We start from the raw sequence: 12,115 nt of genomic DNA, 5'->3' as shown, positions 1-12,115 counted from the left end.
TCAAAACCCATAATACATGAGCAGGAACTAGCCCTGTAGTCTGCAATGGGGTGATAATACATTGCTTCATTCATTTATTTCAGAAGCAGACATGCTAAATCACCTCATTAGCATAATATTCATGGTACAACCTGTTTTACTATGAAAAATAAATGAGCTAACTATTTTGCAAAAGATTTTTTTACAGTGAGAAAAACAGAGAATCTGAAGCAATTTGTATCAGAATGTATTGCCATAAAGGAGAAGTGACAGAAGATAGGATAACAGGTAACAGGACCGCAGTCTGGGTGGGGGGGGTGCATCCACAGATACTGTCATACAGCAGTGGCAGTTTGTGTGTGTGTGTGTGTGTGTGTGTGTGTGTGTGTGTGTGTGTGTGTGTGTGTGTGTGTGTGGTAATACCATACTGACCATGTGTGTGTGTGTGTGTGTGTGTGTGTGTGTGTGTATGATCAAACTGTCCTAATGTCGAATGCAGAACACTGACAAAATAAGTTTTATCATGTACAATACTGAAAAAAAATGAAAACAATAATACAGACACAAATGGTGTGTGGTAAACTTCTTCAGTTGTTGCTATTATTTTGGTCACATGCTAGGATGGATACACCTATGGATTAAAGCAGATATATGTTACAGACTATGCCAGGCAGAACTTACCTCCAAACTGTTTCCGGCATCATTGAGGTGATCATAGCACTGTGCACTGCTATACAGTAACTGTTCTGACACAATACCATAGTGTTGCAGCTGTCAACATGTGCATCTTGAGATTACAGATACAAGTGGCAGAAATGAAATTTGCTCACAGTGTAGATGACCTTTCTCTCCATGACAGAGTGAGTGGCTCACCTACTGACTACTACTAACAAAACACTTCAAACAATCATTCATTGCTAAAGTGTAATCATGCCCATAAATTATAATTAAATTATGTCCATCCATCTATAATTTCTGACTTATTTATGCTATTTTAAAAGGTTTACAAGGATGAGCAGCAGGTAATGAAGGATTTAAGAAAATCATATGTTTATAAGTAGAAGAGGTTTTCTAGGTGCTCCCTAACCAATAACAGAGGGCCTGATATGGTGTCTACCTCTCTGGTTTTGACATATGCGTTTATGCACAGGTGTCTTGCAGCCATCTCAGCTTGTCTGCCCATTGATCCATCTCTTTCATTTTTCTGTCTGATCAAACAGTTTATGAAAGGAATTTTGCACTTGAGATCCCCTCTAAAACAAATTAATCCTCCTCCTTGGGGTTTCAGCTCTGTTCTTGGAAAACATTACCTCGTCTCCTTTTGAACCTACCTTTCAGGTTTATTTAAGGTTCATCACTTGGAAAACTGTTTCACTTCTTGCTTTGACATTTGCAAGGCAAGTTTCTAAGATGCAAACTCTCATGTTGGACCAACCGTATCTAATTTTTCACAACAACAGGGTTGTTTTGCACGCTAATCCATCTTTCTTGCCAAAAGTTGTTTTTGAATTTACCCTGAATCAAGCCATCATTCTCACAGTTTTCTTGCCAAAGCCTTAGAAGAAGGGAGAGAAGATTCTGTTTACTTTGGATGTGCACAGGCAGCTCAGTTTCTACCTTGACAGAACTTAGCCCTTCAGGAAAGCTGAACAGCTGTTTATATTGTTTATATTCCAGGGATAAGAAGGGTCAACCTGCCACTAAGCAAATGATTGCTCATTTCTTGTCCTCTGATATTGTTTTTTATTACTCCTGTGACAATGTGAGGTATTGCTAGCTATGTCAGGAGAAGTAGGACAGTGGATGTAACATGCCACCACAGCTAGCTGGAATTTTGTAAGAATTATATGTCATATCAAACTGATTTGTACAGATGCTTGTGTTGAAAAATGTATTTGTAAAGCTGTTTGTGTTAATAATGTACCAACAGTGTGCCCTGGTGTAGAAAAAAATAAATATACATGTATTATTGTAACTGCTTAAATGTATATGTTTTAACAGAGGATACTGGAAGAGAAGAGGTTAATCTCAATCCACCTAACTTTGAAAACAGTTTGAAATTAAATTAACTGGCTTAGGCCATAAAGATCATATCTTACAGTTCTCAATGCAGCCAGAGACAGAAAGTTTGTACTAGAAAGCTTTCTGTATTGTCTTTGGGGTGAACTAATTGCTACTCTGGAAGGTTGGAGGTTTGAAATTATTTTATGGCTTCCAGAAGCTGCAACATTTCTGTGCAAAACTCTGTGTGTGTGTATTATCAACATATGTGCTAAATCCTGGCAGTTTCTAGCAATGGGGGTAGCATGGGAACCAGAAGTCAGATGACTAGATGTATTTGATGTCATTCTGTAATCTAGGACAAATATGATGTTTAATACTAGATGAGACTGAAGTCAGATGGCAGTCTGTTTTCAGAACCTGACAGAGAAGGACCCCCACCTACTTCATCTTGTCTTGCTCTAGTAAGTGAACCATGGAATAGTAATTCTTTAGATCAGTCAGGAAAATATAGTGAGATTGGTTAAGTACTGTTTTTCTGCATCTGTGTGAATCTATACTTCTGTGTTATTTTAATATTTCCTGTAACTGAAACTCTGGTGTTTACTCTAAATAGGTATTTAGTATTTTCATGTTCTTTACTTATTTAGTATAAAATATATTTAAACGTTTCACTGTGGCTGATCTCTTTGAAAATATTTGAATCTCTGAGAGTACTTGTATATATTTGGTGACAGCTCTGCTGCTCCTAAATGCCTTGCTGTTGGTCAAACCACCATTTGTATTAATATTAATTTCACTGTATAACTGGGTATCTTTGCAACAGCCTTAGAGTAGCTGGCTTTGGAGTGTCTGGTGGCAGAGTAACTACCTTATAATTTGGGCAGAAGGAAACACAGCTAGTAAATCTGTGCCAGCCTTTCCCAGGTGTGTGTGTGTGTGTGTGTGTGTGTGTGTGTGTGTGTGTGTGTGTGTGTGTGTGTGTGTGTGTGTGTGTATGTGTGTGTGTGTGTGTGTGTGTGTGTGTGTGTGTGTGTGTGTGTGTGTGTGTGTGTGTGTGTGTGTGTGTGTGTGTGTGTGTGTGTGTAACAGAGGGCACTGGAGGACTTGGCTTGGATACTCAACTGAGGACTCAAGTCTATAAATGTGCAAGTGGGGAGTCTTACTGAGGACTTGGAGGGAGAGAGAACCCCCTGACTGAGTGTGTTCCCTGTGTGCTCTTAAGGAAAATTGTGCTTGATGCAGGCAGCTGCATCTGTGAATACTGAATGTATCCATTTTTGTTCCAAGTTAATGTCCCTCTCCAGTGCCAGTGGTGAGGATTCAGGTTCCTTGATTACTGGCCCAGAGTGGGGGACTTTACAACTCCCACCATAGTAAATCTATTCCAGGCAAGGTTAAGGCACATTCCACCAGAGTCTTATCCTCTTCGGTGGCATATTGGAAAGGAGTGGACTCTAGAAACATTCTAGAGGCAGCTACATGGTCTTCTGTTCATAACTTTACAGAGCACAACAAACTGGATTCTTTCTATGTTCCAGAGCAAGCTTTGTGAATACCATTCTCCAAGGGCTCCTGGATCCTTATCCTTCCTCCTCCCAGGTAGGGTAAGCTTTGAGAGTCTTTCTACATGCCACTAAGGTGGTGTTAATGATGAACAGAGTACAGCTGCATTCATCTTACTTAGCTGTAACAGTAGATGTTCAAATTTCACACTGCCTCAATGGCAGAACCCACCCACCATTCCCCTTATTTTATATATAAAATATGTATAGTTTGATGTTAACCAACCTTGTGGTGTTGTTGATTGGCTTTGCTTATTTGTGTTGATTTCTTTTTGTCTGTGAATTGGTTGGTTTAATGCAATTCTTGCTTCTGTTTTTCCTTGGTTCTGACTTCCTGTGAGAGGGATTATGTTTCCACTAATAGGAGATTTGCCATTACAATGAGTGAGAGGGGAGAATTATGAGCTCTGTAAATCTGCCAGTGTGGGGTTGGGCAGGCAAAGAAAATACATGCCACTGAAGCAGTATGAAATTTGAGCATCTGCTGTTACAGATAAGAAGGATCTATGTAACTGCACTTTCCTGATATCTTACAGGGAAGTGAGAGAGTTGTCATACGTGGTGGTAGATTAGATTTAGAGACTGGTCTGGAGATGAATGCTTGAGTGTCTGTAGGCAATGCCTCAGTGTAACAAAGGCTCTGTTAATGAAAGAGGTAGAGCTAGGCTAGTGGCACTCTGCATTATTTAAGTTGGTAGGATGCACATTCTCCTAATTTCTGTGCCATAGGCTATATGACATGCCTCTACAGATCAGTACTGCCGCGAGATGTTTCATAATAATATGTAAAACCTTAGATCATCTGGTACCTTTTGCAGTTCCCTAAACTGGCTCCCCCTCAGCAAGTAAAAAAAGCCCTTCTCCACTGTAAAACTGTAGCAAACTGCTTTTACAAAAGTAACAAGCAGCTTGCTGCAGTTAAATCTTCACGCACTTTGTGCTAAAGTTGTGACCATAAATGCACTATCAGCATTTATATGTATATATAGTCAGCAGTACCTTTGTGGCTTCATAAAGGAATGCTGATGCTGCACTCCTGCATCATCATCAGCATCTGCCTGTTGTGCCCCCAACAGCTTGTGCCGAGGGTAGCTACCCCCTCCGCCCCACTCTACTTACATCTCTGATAATATATATATTTTACTAGATGGGGAAAACTTCAAAAATCTACCTGCCGGGAAAAAGTAGACTGTGAGCATTTTTTTGCAGTAGTGTTTATTTGCTACAGATTTTATGTTTTAAGAACCACAATAATTATCAATAGATACTGTGGCACTGCTTTGGAATTAAATGTTATCTACTAAGGAAGTAAATATAAGAACTCTATGAGGAAAAGGCCGAGACATGTAATAATAAATAAGAAAGGATCTTGAGAAGGCAATTAAAATTGCAAAGTCCCAGAATAAAAAAAAAATCCAAACAAGCAACCAAGCTAAGACCAGAAGGAAAATAAATGTTTCTAGAGCTATATTATGGAACTGCAAAGGGTTGAGAGAAATCACAATGACCATTAAAAATGAGTGGAAGTTTTTACATGGAATAAGTAGGGAAATGAATGAACACTTGCATACTGTACTTAGGAAAGAAAAAGGAAATTCCCTAATTCAAACAATTTCATTCTCTGTAAAGAAGTCTGTGCCAACCTTTTTACCACAAAACAGTTCTTGAATGGTGACACAAGGATTGCGTACATACTCAAATTCTTAGCTCAAGAATTCTGGACAAAGACAAAAATAATGAAGAAACAAAAGACCCAAAATCAGGTGCAGATTTTAAATATTACTCTTATAAACAAACAGTTGTTAGAATAACAAGTTTTGCATTAGCATGCTTTTCTGAGGGATATGAAGTCTGAAACCATCAAGGTCCTACTTATTCTGTCAACCACATTTGGTACCATAGATGATGGCACTTTGTTGAAACACATTATTACCAACTGCAGTTTATTTCTACAGTTCTTGAGTGGTCTGGTGCTTACACAGTTAGGGTGCTTTTAGTGGATCATGTTTGTGGTTGATTTCTTGGGGAAAATATCTGCTGTTTTGGAGGTTGCCACAAGGCTCCATCTCAGACCCCATTACTATTTACATTATATGTGATTCCATTCAAATAGGTTATGCAGGGTAAAGGACTTTGTTAGCACCATTATTCAAGTGACATGCAGTTGTATGCAGTGGCAGCTGGTGACGTCAAATCACAGGGGGGCTGCAGGAGACAGCTGAATGGGTGGGGTCAATGGGAAGGGGTGTGGTCAACTAGAAAGGGGAGGAGCTATGCTCAAAACCACAAAAACTAACTTTAATTAAATACGCTGCCCTGGGTGGCAAGCCATCATTATGAAAGTCCAATCAAGACAAAAATAAGTGCAGAAGAATAAAAATATTTCAATGCATTGGCTGCATGACAGCTTACTTAATATCTAGATGGAAACAAAAGGTTGTGAGGCATGAAAAAATAAATTACTTTTTAAATACATTACTGGAATGCCAGTCAAAATCAAGTATAAGAAAAAACAGAAGCACTCAACTCAAACCACTTCTCCTTGCACTGCAGTTCTAATTATAATATAGTCAGCTTTATTAAAGTACCAAATAACATGCTGAAAGTAGAAATCTCTGTGATGCTCTCACTTGTAAAAATGTTTCTTATCCAAAAAAGACCTGCTACCTGACAACTTGTTTCATAGGGAAAACATGATCAAAGTAAAAAATGAAAAGCAAACAAGAAACAAGCTCAAGATACATTGCTTAAAGGATTACTGTACAGGTTATGGACCACACATGATTGGCATTCTGTTTAGTTTACGGGTAAAGTCTGTAGAGACGACTGGAAGTCTCCAACAAATGTAATGAGCTTTTTAAAATAATGGAATCCTGTCCTTTAATACCCAAGGCTTATACATTATCTAGTCAAGTATTCTCTGCATGGCAACAACAGAAAGGCTTTCAATGTTGGCAATTCTTTAACAGTATGCTTATTAAAGCTTACTTGCATCTTACGATCTCAGACAAGCTTACCTTATGGTCATTAAAGCATTGCTACTTAAACACAGAGCAACAGGCACTTTGAGTAATAAGCATAAATCTGAGTAATAAGCATAAATCAACAGTACAAAAATATGACAGAAACCAGACCATTCTGCAAAATCAAGGACAGATGAAAAGCCACTGTAGTACTTTTGTCTACCTTGGATGGGGGGGGGACACTGCATAACTACTCATTGCCTTGCTTGGACACATCCAGTGTCACTACATGGGGGAGTGGGGTGCAACAAGTATGTCACAATTTGAAATGTCTCTGGCTGACTGTGATGGCCCTGACACATTTGTCATACCTCTCAACCTCAATAGCAAGAAATCTGGACAAAGCCATACACAGAAGTGGGACAAAGGCCCAAAAATAAGAACAATTTTTAAATATTGCTCTAATAAACTTAGAAAGATAATAGAATAGGTCTTGCATTAGTATGAATTTTCTGAAGGGTATAAAATCTGAAGGGTATAAAATTTGAAACTCAAATGTCTGTCATTTTCTAACCAGTCTTTAGTGATTTGTCACTAATTTGCCAAAAAACACAATTTTATGAAAAATGGACTAAAAATGTGATGCAAAAATATAAAATAGCCACACAATACAGCTGGGAACCTGTCAAAGAAGGGACACTTTAATATTAGTACTGCTAACTTGAGCAGCTGACAAAATAAAATAATCTACATGCATTTCAAGTAATCTATAACTTTGATTATTACAGTTATTTCTTAATTGTAAACCCTCCATGTTTTCTTCCAAAATTGCTATTTTGCGGAGGGATTATTAGGGGAAGAGCAACATTTTGAGCCAAAATCGGGGACAGTTGAGAGGTTGGCTATGCCTAATTCTATAAAGCAATTTATTTGCATGTACCTCTCAACCTGTTAATGCAGTAAATCTGAACAAGGCCAAATATATTGGGGGCACATATAAACAGTACTAAAAATTGCTCTTGTATAAATTGAGACAGTTGATAGAACAGCTCTTACTTTAACATGCATTTTTCTGAAGGTTATGAAGTCTAAACTCAGTGTAACATTATTTAGTGACTTAATTCCTAAATGATTTGCCAGAAAACTACAAATTTTATGAAGAACAAACCAAAAATAAGAAGCAAAAATCTATTCGTTCTTTGAAAATCTGGACAGTTGGGAGGTATAGTTCAGCTGGGCCTGTCTGAGTTTGCTGCCCTTCCCCCCTGACAAAATCATGGTTGAATGGAGCCTCTGCAGCCATTCCAATGAACCATTACTTGGCTATTTCACTCCATTTACCATAAACACTAATGTGCATACTGCTTTACTTCTATGATGAGTTGGACTTCATTTGAAAGTTTTATTTTGTATTTTACAACTCAAACACTAAGTCATCTGCTAAACAAAGCAATGCAGTCTCACAATGAAAACTTAGCATTAAAACTTCTCTGCCCTTGAAACTCACATTCATTGAAACAGCATTGAAACCCACATTCAAAGAAAATACATTTTGCCAGTGGCAGATAAAGATTAATTTTGGGCTGTTTTCAAATCATAGGCCCCTTGCATATGAAACATACATGTGCTGTTTGATACACCTTCCTCGTTGTACTAAAATTATATTCCTTGTACAATACAGTACAGTTGTTAGAGGGTGTTTTAAATTTGTTTTGAACATTTTTCCAGTAAGTAATGAAACAAAACGCATGCACCCATAATGGCAAAACTGCCCAGTTCAGAACATTTATCATAAAAAAGTCTACTCAGACTTCCACAGTCCACCATTATTAGTAAATATGCACAATTCTACAGTCCACCATTATCAGTAAATATGCACAATCTCTGAAGTAAAAGTCACCTAAATAATTCCACATTAAAGAAATCTGTAACTAATGAAGAGGTTGCTGCTAGCAATCACCTTTATATTTCATGGTTTTCATCGAAAAATAAAGTGTCTGTTGCCCCTCAGGAATAAATTGCCTATATTACATTAAAAATGATAAGCTAGTAATAATATTGCAAGAGGAAATGGATGGCAAACTGGTAACAGACTCATAGTTAGTATCTTCACCAAGGAGAACATTCTCAGTACGGCAGCATCCACCCCTTGTGGAAGTAGATCCCATAGCCTTCTGCATCAAAAGCAAGTACACAATCTGTTGTGCTATTAACAAGGCAAAACACTAAACTTCTGTTCCCCTGAAGCTCTCAGCTTGTAAAATCTACTCAATACTCAACTGCATCTCAACTTTGCAGCGCAAGAAAACTGAAAAAAGTCAAAATGTATTGGGGGGGGGGTCAAAAGCCCAAAATCCAGGGACACATTAAACATTGCTTGTATAATCTTGGAAAGTTGCTAGAATAAAATGCTGTGTTACCATCATACATTTTACTGCCAAGGTCCCTGAGCAAAATAGTCAGAGTAACATACCACTATGCCACATCAGCTGCTTTGTAAAAGAGAGGAAGACTGAAACTTAAATGGCTATCATTTAGTGAATTCAGTTCTCACCATAGCTGTCAACCTCTTAGTACAAAACACCTGGACAAACCCAGTAATGAGGGAATACAGCCCTCAAACATGTTCAGTGAATTCAGTTCTTGCCATAGCTGTCAACCTTAGCACAAAAACCTGGACGAAGCCAATAATGGGGGAATACAGTCCCAAAAATAGGGACAAATTTCAAATATTCATCTTATAAACTTAGAAAATTGCTAGAAAAAAGGTTGTGTTACTATGTATTCTGAAGAACATGAAGTCTGAAATTCAAATGCCTGTCAATTTTACTGCTGACAGAACAAAAACAATTTTCAGTAGAGACCCAGGAATTAATACTGCAGACACGTCTTTGTAAAATGACAGGGCACCAGAGCAAATCCACACAAACACAGGGAGGAAATGCAGACTCCACACAGAAGGCACCCTAGCCAAGAATCAAACCAGAAAACCTATAGCTGTGAGGTGACAATACTACCACTGCACCATCAAATATGCAAGGAATTAAACATTCGGAAACCTGAAGTCTGAAATTCAAATGCCTGTCAATTTTATTTAACATTTGTTAATCAGGACAGTCTGACTTGGAACAAAAAAAAACAATTCTCAGCAGAGGCCCAGGAAGAAATAATGCAGACATGTCTTTGTAACATGGGAGGACACAAAAGCAAACCCACACAAACACAGGGAGAAGATACAGACCCCCCCCACAAAGAAGGCACCCCAGCCAAGAACCAAACCCAAGAACCTACAGCTGTGAGGCATCAATGCTACCACTGCACCATCAAATTTCAAGCATTGCAATATTTAAAAAACACAGATATTATGAGGAATAGATCAGATCAAATATGAGGCAAAAATCTGCAATTTGTTTACAAATGGTGGTGGGTAGGGAATTCAGGTCTTTAACACCTGCATACAAGGTACAGGGTTCAAGCCTGAGGTATTCCCTACCACACCACCATGAGTCTAATCACCAGTACATCCCACCTGAGGCATTTTCACACACACACACACACACACACCCCCCCCACTTACCTGGTCCTGTAGTAAAATCCAAATCCCTGGTCCTGTAGTAAATCCAAGTGCCTGTCCGCAAAACCACCATACATCCAGTAAGTACATCCCGACGAGACTGCAGCCACCATACATCCAGTAAGTAAATCCCACACAAATCCGACCCTGCCTGTCGCGAACTCCAATCCAATCCAGATCCTTACCCTGCCCGGCAGCAAACTCCAATTCAATCCTTCCCCTGACTGCCAACGTTGCAGTCCGACCCCTACATGTTTCCCCAGCGAGTTCCCAGGCAGTTTAAAACTGCATAGACTTGTGGGAGCGCTCCTGTCCATGATTCTCAATCAGGACTGCTGTGCGCATGCTCCATGCGCTAGACTGTCTCAGCAGCAGTGCGCATGCGCGAAATTTAAACGTTTTTTTCTTTTTATTTTTTATTTTATCAGTAGTTTGAAGTTGAGGGGGCTGCAGTCCGGCAGTCCGATAGCACGGGCCGCCCCTGGTTGTATGTCTGCTTTTCTCAGGACCAGATACCTGATTTTAGCCATGATGTTTAGATACAGAATCCGCCTGCCTATAATTATCTCCAGAATTCTACAATGGTGTTAGTGCAATAATCTAAGTTCTGTGTTGTAAGCCTTCTGCTGTGGGAACTGGGTTAACAGCTGCTGGTTGCATGGTATAAGTTCAAAATGTTCTTTTGGCTTCCATGCTCTATGCAATCTGGGTAACACCTATTTAATGGAGCCAGTTCCTCCTTGCACCCCAAGAGATGTCACCCAGCTTGTATTCGACTCATTGAGTTACAAAGCAATGCAGTAACTCATTGTGTCAATGAGCTTTAATAGGGGGGATTGCTCTCTCCGCACATCTAACTTTTATAAACAATCTCCAGACTACACAACATTGGATAAAGGAGAGACTTCAGACCATTAAATCTGATTGGTTGGAGTTATTGAATACTGTTAGTGCAGTGAGTTGCACCTCAGTAATAATTTGATACAGTGATCCATGGGGTTTCCAGGGCAACTCAGATCACAGGTTAAGAAGCTGCTAGTATTTGCAGAAGCAGGCTGGAGACCTCTGGCAGTTGCAGTACTGTTTAGTTATTCACATTTCATTGGAAATGCTTTTATGAAAATATAAGACTAAATACAAAGGGTCTAAAAGCACTGGATGAAGTACAATGGCAAATCTTTTATACCGATCTATGTACGGAGATTTGCTTCTTGCACTCTGTTACTTAATATAAACTATTCCAAGGTCATACAACCAGTGAGTACATGAGCAGTTTTCATGGGAAGAATCCTTAAGTGAAGCATATGTCACTAAAGGAATACATAATCTTTCTGACAGATGCTGCTTTCATAGACTACTCCTATTTTCTGGAACAGACTAGCTTGCTTGAACTGGGTAAGTGAATCTGTAGTAAGTCCCTCATATGCCATCCAATTAAAAGGGTGTTTTTAAATCCCAGTGGAAATCTAACGTTTCTATAATAAATTATTTTAATGTTAAAAAATGTTTGTTTAAATGTATATTTATGTTACTGTAGTGTTTCTGGTTTATATCATTTTAATTATACAGTGTTTCAGAAATACACAGCTTGATAAAGTATAAAGACTTCAGAAGAGCATTTGATGCACTTTTATACTAAATACTAAGGATTGATAAACAAGTTACAAAGTCTAGGGGTGGCTTTCAGTTCAGTGATCTGAATGATTGAGTGAACAGGAAAAAGGAATACTAGTTAAGAAAAAGGGGGTTACTAGTGTCATACTACAAGTTTCACTGTATGTCTCTCATTACTGTCTAAACCTTTATGAGTGACTTTGTGGCATATTTGTTAGTTGTCTAATTTTCAGAGAATGTGCAGAATTTTGCCTCATATTTTTGGTCTGTCCGTCATAAAATTTGTGGTTTGATGACAAATCATCAAGCATATAAATCACTAAATAATGACAGACATTTGAGTTACAGACTTCACAACCTTCAAAAATGCATGCTAATACAAAACCTTTGATTGTATCAACTTTCTAAGTTTATAAGAG

At 38.6% G+C, this 12,115-nt stretch overlaps 1 protein-coding gene across 2 annotated transcripts in view; it reads left to right on the top strand.

Annotated features, from left to right (window-relative positions):
* ELOVL2 (ELOVL fatty acid elongase 2) overlaps window positions 1-12,115 on the top strand; it is a 921,742-nt gene that overhangs the window by 798,283 nt on the left and 111,344 nt on the right. The window lies entirely within an intron of this gene.

The sequence above is a fragment of the Protopterus annectens genome, chromosome 3.part0 (genome assembly GCF_019279795.1).
Source record: "Protopterus annectens isolate FY-2018-M chromosome 3.part0, PAN1.0, whole genome shotgun sequence".
NCBI classification, from domain to species: domain Eukaryota; kingdom Metazoa; phylum Chordata; order Ceratodontiformes; family Protopteridae; genus Protopterus; species Protopterus annectens.
The sequence above is the reverse complement of the archived record's forward strand: the minus strand, read 5'-3'. Positions and strand labels throughout refer to the sequence as shown.